Source organism: Epinephelus moara, chromosome 18, assembly GCF_006386435.1.
Source record: "Epinephelus moara isolate mb chromosome 18, YSFRI_EMoa_1.0, whole genome shotgun sequence".
NCBI classification, from domain to species: Eukaryota; Metazoa; Chordata; class Actinopteri; order Perciformes; family Serranidae; genus Epinephelus; species Epinephelus moara.
The window spans coordinates 17,211,997-17,225,013 of NC_065523.1; the positions used below are offsets into that span (position 1 = coordinate 17,211,997).

At 40.7% G+C, this 13,017-nt stretch overlaps 1 long non-coding RNA gene across 1 annotated transcript in view; it reads left to right on the top strand.

Moving 5' to 3' along the window:
- The window catches only part of LOC126405020 (uncharacterized), a 100,310-nt gene that overhangs the window by 67,427 nt on the left and 19,866 nt on the right, over positions 1-13,017 (top strand). The gene's annotated exons all lie outside the window — the stretch shown is intronic.

Genomic DNA, 13,017 nt, shown 5'->3' on the forward strand with positions numbered 1-13,017 from the left:
GGAGAACAGCTGAAAGAATTTTCATATGAAGCACCTAAAAGGTGCAGCAACCAGCTATCAATTCCTTGTTCCTGTGATAAAAACTGATCTACATTTTTGATCGGTTTGAAAGGTCCTGAGTGAAGGATTCAGAGAAATGGAATATGATATTCCTAATTATTTTTTCATTAGTAAATAATCACCTGAAACTATTTGTTTTTGGTGGCAGCGAATGCACTTGAAGGGAACGGTAGGTTCTCTTCACATTTGGAACAGGAGGGGCGAGCGAAGGGGGATGTTCAGTTGGTTGCAGTCTCAAACCTCACTGTTGGATGCCATAGTCCGTCAATGCGGGACTTTTGTCTGCCCCTCTGGCAGTGAGATTAATCACTCAAACACTGTATATGTGCTTATGACGTATGCCTAAAGATGAGTTTACCACATCTTCCTCGCCCCCATAGCGCCCTCTTCCTGCGCAAATAAGGGCAAGTTTCTGGAGCATCCACAGCAGAAACTTTCCCTGGACATTTCTTACAATTTACGCCATAGCTTCCACTATACTCTGTTCCAGCCCCTCTTCCTGCCCCCTGTAGCTCTGACTGGTTGACTTAAAACGTATCACTTGGGTGTGCCAGTGCAGAAAAGTCGCCACAGACACCAGACGCCAGTGTACTGTGAAATAGGTGTATCTCGAGACACCGCTATTGACAATAACTGTGATATTTAAAAAATGAAATATTGACATGTTAATAATACAAATGTGATAATATTGTGAAAAAATAATCCAGAGCCTCTTAAATCTCGCTTTGTCTCTCTCTCTCCACCTTACTGCACTTGTATTTTCAGAGTAATTCATTTACCCAAAAAAGACAAAATGTACAGAAAACAAAATTAAAGATGAATTTGACTAAAAGCATTATTATAATTATCATTAATGTTTCATTGATATTGTGATAATATTCTAATTGGGAATTCTTTTGGCCACAACAGTCATATCATGTTGCAGCCCTACTGTGAAATACAGAGAGCCTTCCCTGGCGGTGATAGGCTTAATCGAGTGTGAACTTGTTTGGCAAGGGCTTGTGTATAATAAGGTAACGTGAAAGTCTCGAACTCCAGCTTTAAATATTTTAATAAAGACATGCCATACACTAAATATATATATGCTCTAAAAAAGACTTTAAATACAACACTTTTGTTTTTGCTCTCATATTTATATCTAAGACTTTTATGGTGCACTCAATAGATATATTTCTCTTAAATTTTGGTGGCAAATTTGTTAAAATCCGTGTTAATGACCAGTTCTCTTTCTCCAAGATAAGCCATCCACCTGACAGGTGGATGGCTTAGAAGAAGTGTTCACTAACATGGAGTTCAACAACCAAAATATGAGAGAGATATCTGTTGAGTGTATGAGTCTTAGATCTTTCACTTAAACATGCAAAAACAAAAATGTTGCAGTAAAATTTGTGTCCAATATATATTCCTTTAATGCTGGGTGAGACAAAACAGCAGGCAAATAACTGCTCCACTACTTCTTCCATTAAAATTTTGAGGCTATTCTTCATTGTTAATGTTTGCAAAAGTTTGTGAAAGCTGCAGAACAGGATTTGTCTTTAAAGTCCACAATATTTCAGGACTTAATTTTGTCTGAATAATTTAAGAGCACATTAAGTTACAGGTTGGGGCTTTGATAGTATTATCATTTAAACTTTATGCAAACAAAGAGGACAGTGCAAAAGCAATAACCTTTTCTACTTATGCGGATATGTTTGTGTCCAGGGATGTACAGTATGCTACTGTAAGAGATGCTTGGCCATTTAATGAAGATTCATTACCTCTGTTTGCAGCTTTAGGGTCCCGCATCTGAGAATAGGGCCCAACATCTGAGAAGCATGGCTGCTCTCTGTTTAAAGATGATACATGACAATAATAATCTGGAGATAATTAAAGAAAGTTCTTTATTTTATTGAATTGGTGGCATCACACATCAGGGTTTTAGGGCAGCATACACTGATTAAGAGGTGGTGAACATATGTAGGGAAATATGGCAAAATACGAGAGCTTGTAGAATATGATGTGAGAACTTATACGTTTCAGTTTTCACTTGTGTAAATTACCAATTTCATTGACCAGTTGAAGAGCTTGGAATCCCCAGGTTTTGGTACTGGAAAATGGACTCAGGCAAAAAAAATAATAATTAAGAAATGAAAATTAGTAAATGTTAGATTACAAGTTAGCAGCTTTCATTGTATTTATGTAAATAATGATCTGCACATTTGTAAATACTTCCCATTCTGAACATGGATGTGTGAATGTTTTCTAAGGATGAAAATCAAATTCAGTTTCCATGTGTGTGAATATTTTGTGCAGGTGAAGCTTTAAACATTCAAGTTCTCACATCAAGTCTACAAGCTTGCAATGTTTTGCATATTTACCTGCATAGGTACGCTCAGCACCGGTCTATCACAGGAATAACACATAAAGACTGCTAATGGAAGCACCTGGAGAATACCCACACAGAGATGACATGCACACTGCACACAGAAAAGTCTCACTGCCATCCACTGAGCAACCGTGCTGCTTGCATTACAAACTAAAAACGTTTAAGACGCATTCGTTAAGCATCCAGATGGTGTAGATAGCGGTGGGAAAGCGTCTCACAGTTATGTGCTCAGTTTTAACTGGAGCTGCAATGAGCAAAATGGAGTGCAAATCAACTGTCATGTTCATTCATCTATTTTGACATGTTTGCCTGGTTGTTGTTGCTGTGACCTCCCTGCAATCTGGCTATTGACCTTTCTTTTCATATCGCATAAATACACTCACTACTGTAAATGTTATGAATCCCCAAAACATGGAGCTTTAGATAGCATTTCAACAGCTTCAAGAGTCACTACATGGGCTCAAGTTAAGTCAAGTTTGGTTGGATGACCAGCTTTCTTTCAAAGTATATGTCGAAAATCTTAAGAAGCTGAAATTAAGGATTGGTTTCTATTACTGAAATAAGGCTCTTTTTTAACAGGTTAGGGTTAGGGGTTAGGGTTCTTGCATTTATTGTTCACTTTATGATTTGGTAGACTGACCATCACTAATTCTACATAGAAAACTTCATATCTATATTTTGGTTTACGAGACCACGCTGGATAAACTTCCCCCATATGTATATATATATATATATATATGTAATTTCCTGACGCAGACCTCCCCTAGCTTTCAGATTCGTTCCACCAGGTGGCTTTCTTACCAGGTTGCAAGGGTTTGCATGGATCTGTGGGGTGGGGAAGTCTTGTCCTACTTTGCTCTCTGGATTTGGGATAATCTGCAGAGCAAATTACATCTTGATAATATAATCCCTTGGAAAAATCAAAAGCCATGTTAAAAGTCCAGGTACCTGAGAATTGCAACTGTTCTATTTGAGCTGATTTTATTCTCTTACTTGGGTGTTTGATGATTGTATTTTCCCATCTGCTGTGTTTTTTATTTCTATTTAAGATGAAACTGGTGTGCTGTCATGGCCAGACTTCTAAGTCAAGGGACATCCTAGTTAAATAAAAGTTAAATCATCATAAATATCACATTATGACAGTCATAGTTCAAAAACAGATTGTGTATGAACCTAAAACACAACTCCAATCAATTCCCAAACTAAGTTTTAGCTTTTCAAAACTTGCATCTTAGTGCTTTCAAATTATAAAAGTTACAGTGCTTTGAACTTAGCATGATATTTGTAACTGTTGGCAGCCACAAGGTTTTAACCAAATATAGTAATTTATCACATTTCCATAATAATAAGTCAACTGTTAGCCTCATATCCGCCTCCAGGAGCTCAGTCAGCAGCTGCTTCACACAGTCAGAGGGCACTACAAGAACACTGGCTGGCAATTGTGACTTCAGAGTGCAATTTATCTTTTGGAAAAAGAACAATTATGAAGGTTTTGCATTAACACTCCAGTAAATGTCATCATAACCATTGTTATTTCTAACAGATTCTTTTTATTTAATACTCAAAGAAAGGGGAAAAAAACAGGTAGTCTGTCCTGCAGTTCAAATTTTACATGATCACTTGGAGCTGATATGTTTATGCGCTGTGTATATTTGGCTGCAATTGCACATTTCATTTTTTAATTTTTTGGCAACAAGCTATTTGAAAACAATGTTTATTTAAAGAAAAAAGACTTGGATGGTGAAGATTGGATGGAATTGGATTAGAGTGCCTGCCTTCTTGTTTAGCAGAGAAATTAAAATCTATGTTGGCAGAAATTTCAGTGGCCTATATGGAGAAATACATGTTTGGACAATTTATCCATCTTTATGTCATTTAATTCATATTCAGTTCTCGACTGATTGACATCTGTGGGCGGTGACCCTGTGATATGGTCATAAACTCCACAACAACCTAGTAAGTGGACCCTTAGTGGAGAATACTTATCAATTATCTGGGCTCTTTACCTAACCTTCCACTAATTTCCACTAAAACCTGTTTAATTTTTGAGATATCCTGCAAACTAGACACCCTCTTACATTGTACAGTACTAAAATTTTATACAGTAGCACTGAGTCTACACACAACTAGAATAGCTGTGACAAACAAAACTCAACCTCTTACTCTCCAGGGTATTGCACTGCATTATACGACGCATCATCATACAATTGTTACCACTGCTACTACTTAACATAAACAAGAGTGTGCTGATGCTATCAAGCTCACCTTTACATCTCTAAAATTCGACATGGGTCCTTTATTAATAGTTGCTTCTCCAAATATTGTTAAACACAACTCCGACTTTTGATTTCACACAGGACATAAACCCCAGTCCTCTGAGTAAAAGTCCTGTGTTAGTGTGACCAACTACCACCCCAGCCACCTCAGTAAGCAAACTTTGTTGCCCCCTAAACTACATCACTGACTTCTTCCTTTGCCCCGGACAGCCTTTAGCGCTTAAGTCACGTGATCACTGCCTCCTGATTCTAGGTGTAGGTACAAACAGTGAAAGAAAACAGACTGCAGCATATCATACAGGTGTTTCTATATTTCTGGTCACTCAGTATATTAAGTATAAAATATCATTGAACATAGCTGCACCAAGTTTCAACTTTGCTACAGTTTCAATAACGCAACTGTGTTTGACCTTGGTCGGACTAACCAAGCTGCATTAAAAGGTTTTACATGTAACTGCGGCCTTAGGGTGGGTTTACTGATGACTGATCAACAGGAAGGACCACTGAGACCGGGAATGTTCCCTTAAATAGCTTTCACCTCCTTCCATCTGCCCACTTCCCTCAGGTTACTTTCTAAACAACTCTCGAATCCTCACCAACACCCTGGTTCTGCAATATGTTTCACACTGTTTGCTTAGTTTGGTGTCTTTGACTCATATTTTCTGAATGATCACTGTCAATGGCAGACTCTGATTAAAATATGTGGGGGAGCTATTTTCTTTGTTTTTTTATAATCAATACAGAGAAGTGCAGATTTTTCAGTATCTTTTTATAGCACATGCCTGTATATAGTTCCACTAGAAACCACAGGCTCAATTAGCTGTAGCAAATAATCTGGCCTTTGGCTGGAGCACTCTAGTCCTTGCCAAACTTTGCCGGCTGTCATGGCAACGGGTGACACTCTGACATTTTCAGTCGGGTGCGTTTATCACCTCACACCCTCCCTGCTATGTACGCCTCTGACATTTTGGAAGGGACGTAGCTGGCACTGGATACAGAAGCAGCTCTGCTGCTTGCTGCAGAGCCTCTGTTGGTGTCTTTATGTTTGTTATGGAATAGAATCTTCTGTATGTCTGTATGTTCGTGTATGTAGATCAGTGTTGACATGTGTTTGTTACCCTCAGGAGCTGATTTCTCACTTAAGCTGTTGCATCTCATAGCTGTGCATCTTCATGCCAGGTGTAGAATTTAAAAAAAAAAATCCAAACAAGTAGTTGAACCATGTAAGTTATCCATTATGGAAACATTATGAATAAGTCAGCCGTGTTTGAATGATTCATCTTATCTCATTCTGGATGCATGTGTGAAAAAATATCTATTATATTAGTGTGTGTATGTGTTCAAAAGCGTGTGTACAGACCTTGCGCTTAAGCCTCTAGCCCAGTAATTGAAAATTGAATAGAACAGTGAAGTTGTGGGCTCATGGCCTAATTTGGCAGATGGCTCACTGAATCTCTCCGTGGAACCATTCCCTTAAGTGTGTGTGTGTGTGTGTGTGTGTGTGTGTGTGTGTGTGTGTGTGTGTGTGTGTGTTTCTGCTTGTGTAACTCCTGGGAGACAAAGACTCCTCAAAGCGTCCTCTTAACGATTCAAGTTTACATCAGGATCAGCACAGGAAGTTGGAAGCCAGAGACAGGTTAGGGGTATTATTGTTGGTTTAGTTTATCCCTCCTCCGTCCTTCCCTGCGGTCTCCTTCACCTTGCAGGGGCTCATTACCTCGTCTGTTTATTTGAAACGTTGTCTTATTCCCAGCCAATCACCGGGTTAATGTATTCAGTGAAGGAGATGTCATCTTGAACATTTATTGTTGCCTCTGCAATTGTACGTGTGAATCCAGCCCAGTGGGACAGCAGCAGTCTTCTCGACAGATTAGCCCCAGTTAGCAAACAGTTAAACCTTGCCTACTTTTTACAGGTGGCTCTTGTCTTTCTTGTATTGTGAATTTGAGCTTCACATCACTGTGATGTCATGCTAACAGCGCTCACCTCCAGGTAGTCAACTGCCAATTGATTGTAGTTGCAGAGATATGTAAAATCGGCAAACTTGGCTATTTCTGTTGACATTTTCTGCTGTAACTGTAACGTTTAAAGATATATAGTTGATGATGATGGTCAAACCTATCTGATGTTCTTCTGTGTTTATTTTATGTACTGTGTTGTTTTCCTACCATCTTCGATAAACCAACTCTGCTGGCACAGGAGCTAAGCAATGTACTGCCGTGTATGGGGGCTGCGATAAAGCTGTAGACTATAAAAGTAATGGACATAGCTAGTGTGACGTCACCCATTGGTTTGTAGACTTCTGTTTTGAAGCCTCGAGTCTGGCATTTTAGTCGTTGCTGTCTTGGTTTTTTGAAGCCAGAAGTGACCACATTTAGGTGAGAAGCTGGAGCTGTGGGGTGGATCTGAGAAAGAAGGCGAAGACACTATCAGCAGACAGCCTGTCACTCAAAGCAGCCTGCCCTTAAAAATGTGTAACTTCAAGTCTTAATAAAAATGGAAACGGGTGAGTCATATTAAAATGCGCACCCCCGTGCAGTTGGCAAACTTGCATTTCTTAGGATAGCGAAAACATTACCTGCCTGATTTACTGACAGAGTAAGGCAAAGCTTCGCTATTGCTTTCCATACAGTTGCAATACTGTAAATGTTGAAATTAGCTATAAAGACCAAAGCTGTTTTATGAACCAGGCTGTAAATATGTTTATTTCTGCTGTAAAGTTGGACATTTTAACATGGGGGTCTGTGGGAATTGACTAGCTTCAGGACCAAGCCTCAAGTTGCCATTAGAGGAACTGCAGTTTTTGGCACTTTCATGTTGGCTTCAATAAAGTAAAAAATATCCTAAATGCAGCATACACTTAAGTTGATGTAGAATTTGTTTTAAGGTGGGTCTTTTTTTAGGTGGCAAAAAAACTGGCTATTTGATGTAGCGTTTCCTTAGCGCCGTTTAATTTTACGTATGTGATGTGAGGGGGTTTCTCCCTGGCAGTTATTGTAAACAAACTTTGTGGTTCAGTCAAATGGTTAGGATTGAACATGCTGAGATCTAGAACATGATTACAACAACTCTTTGGCCAGGCTATGTAAGCCACTTTATTTGGAGGTGAAACAGAGAGTAAATGAAATGTTGGTGATAGATGGGTGTTTATCACAAACATTTTGGGTAATCATTTTAGTAAAATGAGGTTTGTCTAAAACCATATATGCTCATTGGACTGCTTGTGTTTTTTTTTCTTCTTGTCGCTCAGCAATTAACTTATTGAGAGAGGGAGAGAGGACTGTGTGTAATCAGAACATATGGTATTAGAAAAGAATAATGGAATTGTCGTTCCAAACCCCCAAACCATCTTAAATTGGCACATCTCCAGAGGTCCTTTCATGTCTGTAAATAACACTACAAACAATTCATTGTTATTGCTCATGCCAAAGGGAGGTGTGAGATGCATGCATGTGGCTCAGTGTGTGCGTATGTGAGTGAAGGTTTGTGCACATGCACCTGTGCAGACAGCTGCATGCCTTTGACTTCAGCCTGAAATGTACTTTTCAGTCACAGTATTAATTAATTTCCACTCATGTTGTGAAAATGCTCACGTTTCTATGTGAACATGTTGCTGGGCTCATCGCGGCCACCCCGCATTTTCTTCTTATTTTATCTGTGTCTTTATTTAGGCAAACTTCTGCTGTCAGGAGCAGGTTTTGTGTGAGCATCTCCCAGCGCGCCTCCCAGCGAATGCTCCACACTGACACGTGTCTCTATGTGTTAATCACAGATGTCTATTTCTCCCCCTCTCTGGCCTCCTCCAGACCTCCCATGGCTCTCTCCCTGTCTCCCTGCCCGGAGCGAGCGCAGCACAGGTGACACAAGGCAGCATGACTAGCATGCCACACATCCATCAGACTGCGAGAAGCAGCAGGAGAGAGCAAACTGAGCTAAATTTGGGGAGCTATTACTCAGTACAAGCAGACTGCTCAAAGTTATGCAAGAATCTGGTGGCTTTTATATTTCATCAGAAGTTTGGCATGCATTCTTACTTCCTGGTTGCACTTCTTTTCCCTCAGACGTCTTAGAGAGGTTTTGTTTATTATTCACAATATCTTAATTTGCCAGCCAAGGTGACTACTTCTCTTGCTTGTCGATATCTATTTTATCTGCATGCTAATGTCTGAAATACACCGTGTAATGGCCTATCCTGGTTGAGTGGGAGTAATGTGGAGGGTAATATCTCCTCTTTGACATCTGCCCTCTGCAATTCTGACCTTATCCACCTCGCCGCAGTGCCGTAGGCCCTGTAGCTCTGTCTGATGTCCGCTCACACAAACACCACTCTGCTCCACACTCACACTCACACACAGATACAGATTCACTGCAATTAGAGTCATATGGTGTGAGTTTACTGCCTCCCACGATTCTAACCAATAAGGTCATTTTGTAGATAAAGAAAACAAATTTCTGCAAGTTGCCTGTTTCAAATGTACTCCACAACCCTGTGTTTTCCTTGAACCAAACAGTAAATTTAATCTATTTTATACTGTGTTCAGTGTCTTCATCTCTTTCTATCCACATTGCTGTTGTTTCTTTAGAATCCTAGCCTTTTATTTCCCATTTGTATGAGAAATGAAATGTGAGGCAGGTGAATGAAAAGTTATGGAATGTTGTTTTAGATGATGAAATAGACGTACGGTGTCAGAATTATAGAACAATGAGTGACTGCAGCACATATTGCTTTATATAAAAAGCAAAACAGCATTTTTACATATATGCGGGCATCATTCTGCACAAATTTTTACACATTCGGCGGCTGTTTGCCTACAAAGATGTTTGTTTGTCTTGGCTACATAATTGAATACCATTAATGTAGCACGCACTGCCTCACAGCCAAGAAATGGTTTGATCTTTGTTTAAAGTGTGTCAGCTTTTTAGCCCTATTAGTAGTTTGTTCTTCTTTGGGGTGTGTGCAAAGCACTAGGGAGGCAGCACTTTAAAAGGTCACTAATGCACTCAGCCTGCTGAAGGGAAAAAAAGGCACGTTGGATGTTTGTTTGTGCTGTTTTATCTCTCTTTACAGTGAGTTCTCTGGAGATGCGGCACTACAACATGTGAAGATACCATGGTGTTTTCCCTGTGAGGGAGGAGGAGGAGATTGAGAATGTGAGAAACATTAACTGCATTGCATCCTGTCTGTTTCTGCCCGCAGCGTGTAAGGGCCAACGCAGGCCGTGACCAGACATTTACAAAGAACACAAGTACAAGGGGTGTAGAATGCAAGACAGCAGTTATGGCGAGTTTAAGTCAGAAAAAAGAATGAGGGTCAGAGGTGTCTGAAGTTCTTTGAGTTAACTTTCGTTCTGTTGTGGCCAGGAATATGTTGTTGCAGTGTTAAACAAGTGTATACAAGGCAGTGGAGCGGCAAGGTGGGGTCATGGTGTCACACGGTCTGAGGGTGAGCCTGCAGATAAGAGCCTGGGCGGCTCAGCTCGGCCGGCTCCCCTGGCGCAGGGAGTGACTGCAGAGTACACCTGGCCTGGCAGCTTCAGACCATCCATGGACAACTGGGAAAGGCTTCCTCTTCGGCGGCAACCCAAACTGACAAAGGGAATCATGTGCGATCGTAGGAGCAAACAGAGCAAGGCTGACAGTGTTAATGTGTGACTGCGCTATCATGCAGAGGTTCCTGTGTGTACGTTTATGTTTGTGAGTGTGCGTATGGGAGAGGCTCCAGGGCGGCTGGAGGAGGCCAGTCTACTAACAGCTGTCTGCTTTTTCTAACCTTTGTGTGTGTCATGCCAGGTTAAAGGCAGGGCACGGTAAGGAGAAAAGAAAATATGGGGAAAAAAATAAAGTGAAAGAAAAAGGTCAGGCTTGAACATAGAAAGAAGATGATGGTGCTAGAGTGTATGCCAGTTGGATTATAAAGTTATCGCTGGAGATGGAGGTCTTTTGTAAATCGCAACTGGCTGCCAAAGTGCTCTTGAACAAAGCCCCACCAACGTGATCTGCACACAGGGTGCTGCTGTGAAACGTTGCTGTTAAAAAGGCTTATAAAAATTAAATGATCGCATTAATGAACAACTTCATTTTATTTGCATAACAAATGAGAGACCATGATTAAGAGCACACAGAATGCACAGAATGCAGAACGTTCAGAAGATTCTAAATAAGTACTCTGTTCAGAAGTAAATTGGGATTTTGGACATATGAATCATCATCGTTTGCGTCATCAGAGGTGACACACCTGGGCTCAGTTTTCTCTCTTGAGGAAATGCAGGCGGCATAAAAGTCACCACAGTTGCTCCTTTCTTGAGTGACAAATATGCAAACGTTCAACATCTGCCAGGTGCATCCACAGATTAAACATTGAAAACACTGCCAAAATGTTAAGGAGCTTGTTGTGTCATCGGCTGCACAAACAGATTCAGAGAGAAGTAAAGCATTGAGGTTTGATAGACTGCGGAAGTTAAAGATGCGAGAGGCAAATGCATCTTAGTTAGACAATTCTGTCTTTTCATTACAGGAACTTGACAGGTTTGAGTGAAATATTCTTTTGGGAATACTTCAGCCTTTGTCTTGAGTGCCCTTCAACTCTTCTGTGGCTTTGTTGGGAAAGTTGTTTCTGGACACATTTGAACGTCCTTACACCTCTGGCTGTCTGGTATGTCATATGGATCATTATTAGTTCAGGTGGCTTGGTTTTTGTTTTCTTCATTGCTTCCATTGTGAGTTTGTTTACCACACAGTGGAGGCAAGGGGGGTTGTGCTGCATGAAAAAGCTCATACACTTTGTGTATGACCAGTCTGGTGTCACTCCCAGGTTGTCACAAGATTTTGACCCAGGAGAGCGCTGTCTGTGTTCCGTGTGAAACCAAATTACATACTGACTTTACATCCTGTCCGGTAACCCTGTAACAAATGTGCTTATTTTACCACAGCCATATATTTTTTTTTCTAAACCTAACCTAGTAGTTTTGTGGCCTTAACCTAACCGTGACTGTTTCACAACATTAACCATATGTAACACGTTTCACCCAGGAGAATGTGGTGTGTCTCAGGCTGTTCTCATGCACTGTTCATATGTATGCCTAAGAAAAGTAATGCACCATAATTTATATTTATCTTAAATAATCATGAGCCACTAAATTGCGTATAAACCACAAAATCAGGAATGCTGCAATCCATGACCAATGCATTGATGGGAGTAAAGAACAAAGTGGTGCGCAGTGAGGAGGCAGGTGTTCCTAAACCTATCATATATAACTTTATTTTAAGTATGTAACTTAAAGTTAAGTACGTAACGTCATTTGTTGGGGGCTGATTCATTAGATACCATACAAACCACTGTATGAGGGTACGTTGTATGTCTCATACAGACTCTAATGGGAGTCTTGTGTGGCGGGAGGAGCTGAGGAGGTGTGCCAAAGCATTGGTATTTGACAACCTGAAAATGAGAACAGGTTGGTAAGACTGGGTCAGCATTCAGTCCAGTAGAGATATCCCTATACTTTCTCTACATACACTCCAGTGTCATGGTTTCTGGTTTTTGGCACTGCTAAGACAACAGCATATTTTTCATATAGGCTACACACACACACACACACACACACACACACTATTATTTTTTATTCTAGGAGCCGAGCTCTGACAATGCAAGACCCACTTTTTCCATGAGCCATGTTGCTCCCTTTTGCAAAACGGATGCTTCTCTTCTTTTTTTGTCAAAAGCCGAAGATGTACAGGAAATCAATTTTCGTTTTGCCCCGTTACTTCTTTCACCATCTGTGTTTGCGAGAAGCTCTGACAGCTTCAAGTCCATTTGTGTTGAAGAGCAACCACTATCCCACTTTGTGTTGGATTGTGTAAAGCAGAACATTTCAAACAAAATATGACCTGGTGTCAAACACTAAAACGCAGCTGGTAGATGCTTCTTTTCAGCAATGGTCCTGTTTTTGGAGAATAATGTCTTTAAAATTACTTTGGAAACGATTTACAGATGTTAGTGCCATTAAACAAGACGGTCTCATTTCCACCAGCGTGCATTAGTTTGTTAGATGCTAGAGGGAAATGGATAAAATGATACAGAGAGGGGTGACTGGCTCTCTTAAGAGCAAAGTAGTGCGGACCAACGTAGCAGCCAGTGTCACATCCCATTCCTGCCAGCTCTGAGGAATGTCCAGTCCTTGACACTTGTCCAATCCAAGCTATCTCAAGCTTTCTCCTCCAGCTTCACGCCGGCTAATCTCTCCTGACACCTCACACAGCCCCGACAGGGAATCACTCTACCCTGAAAACAATCCAGCCCTCCTCCCCCTCCTCCCCCTC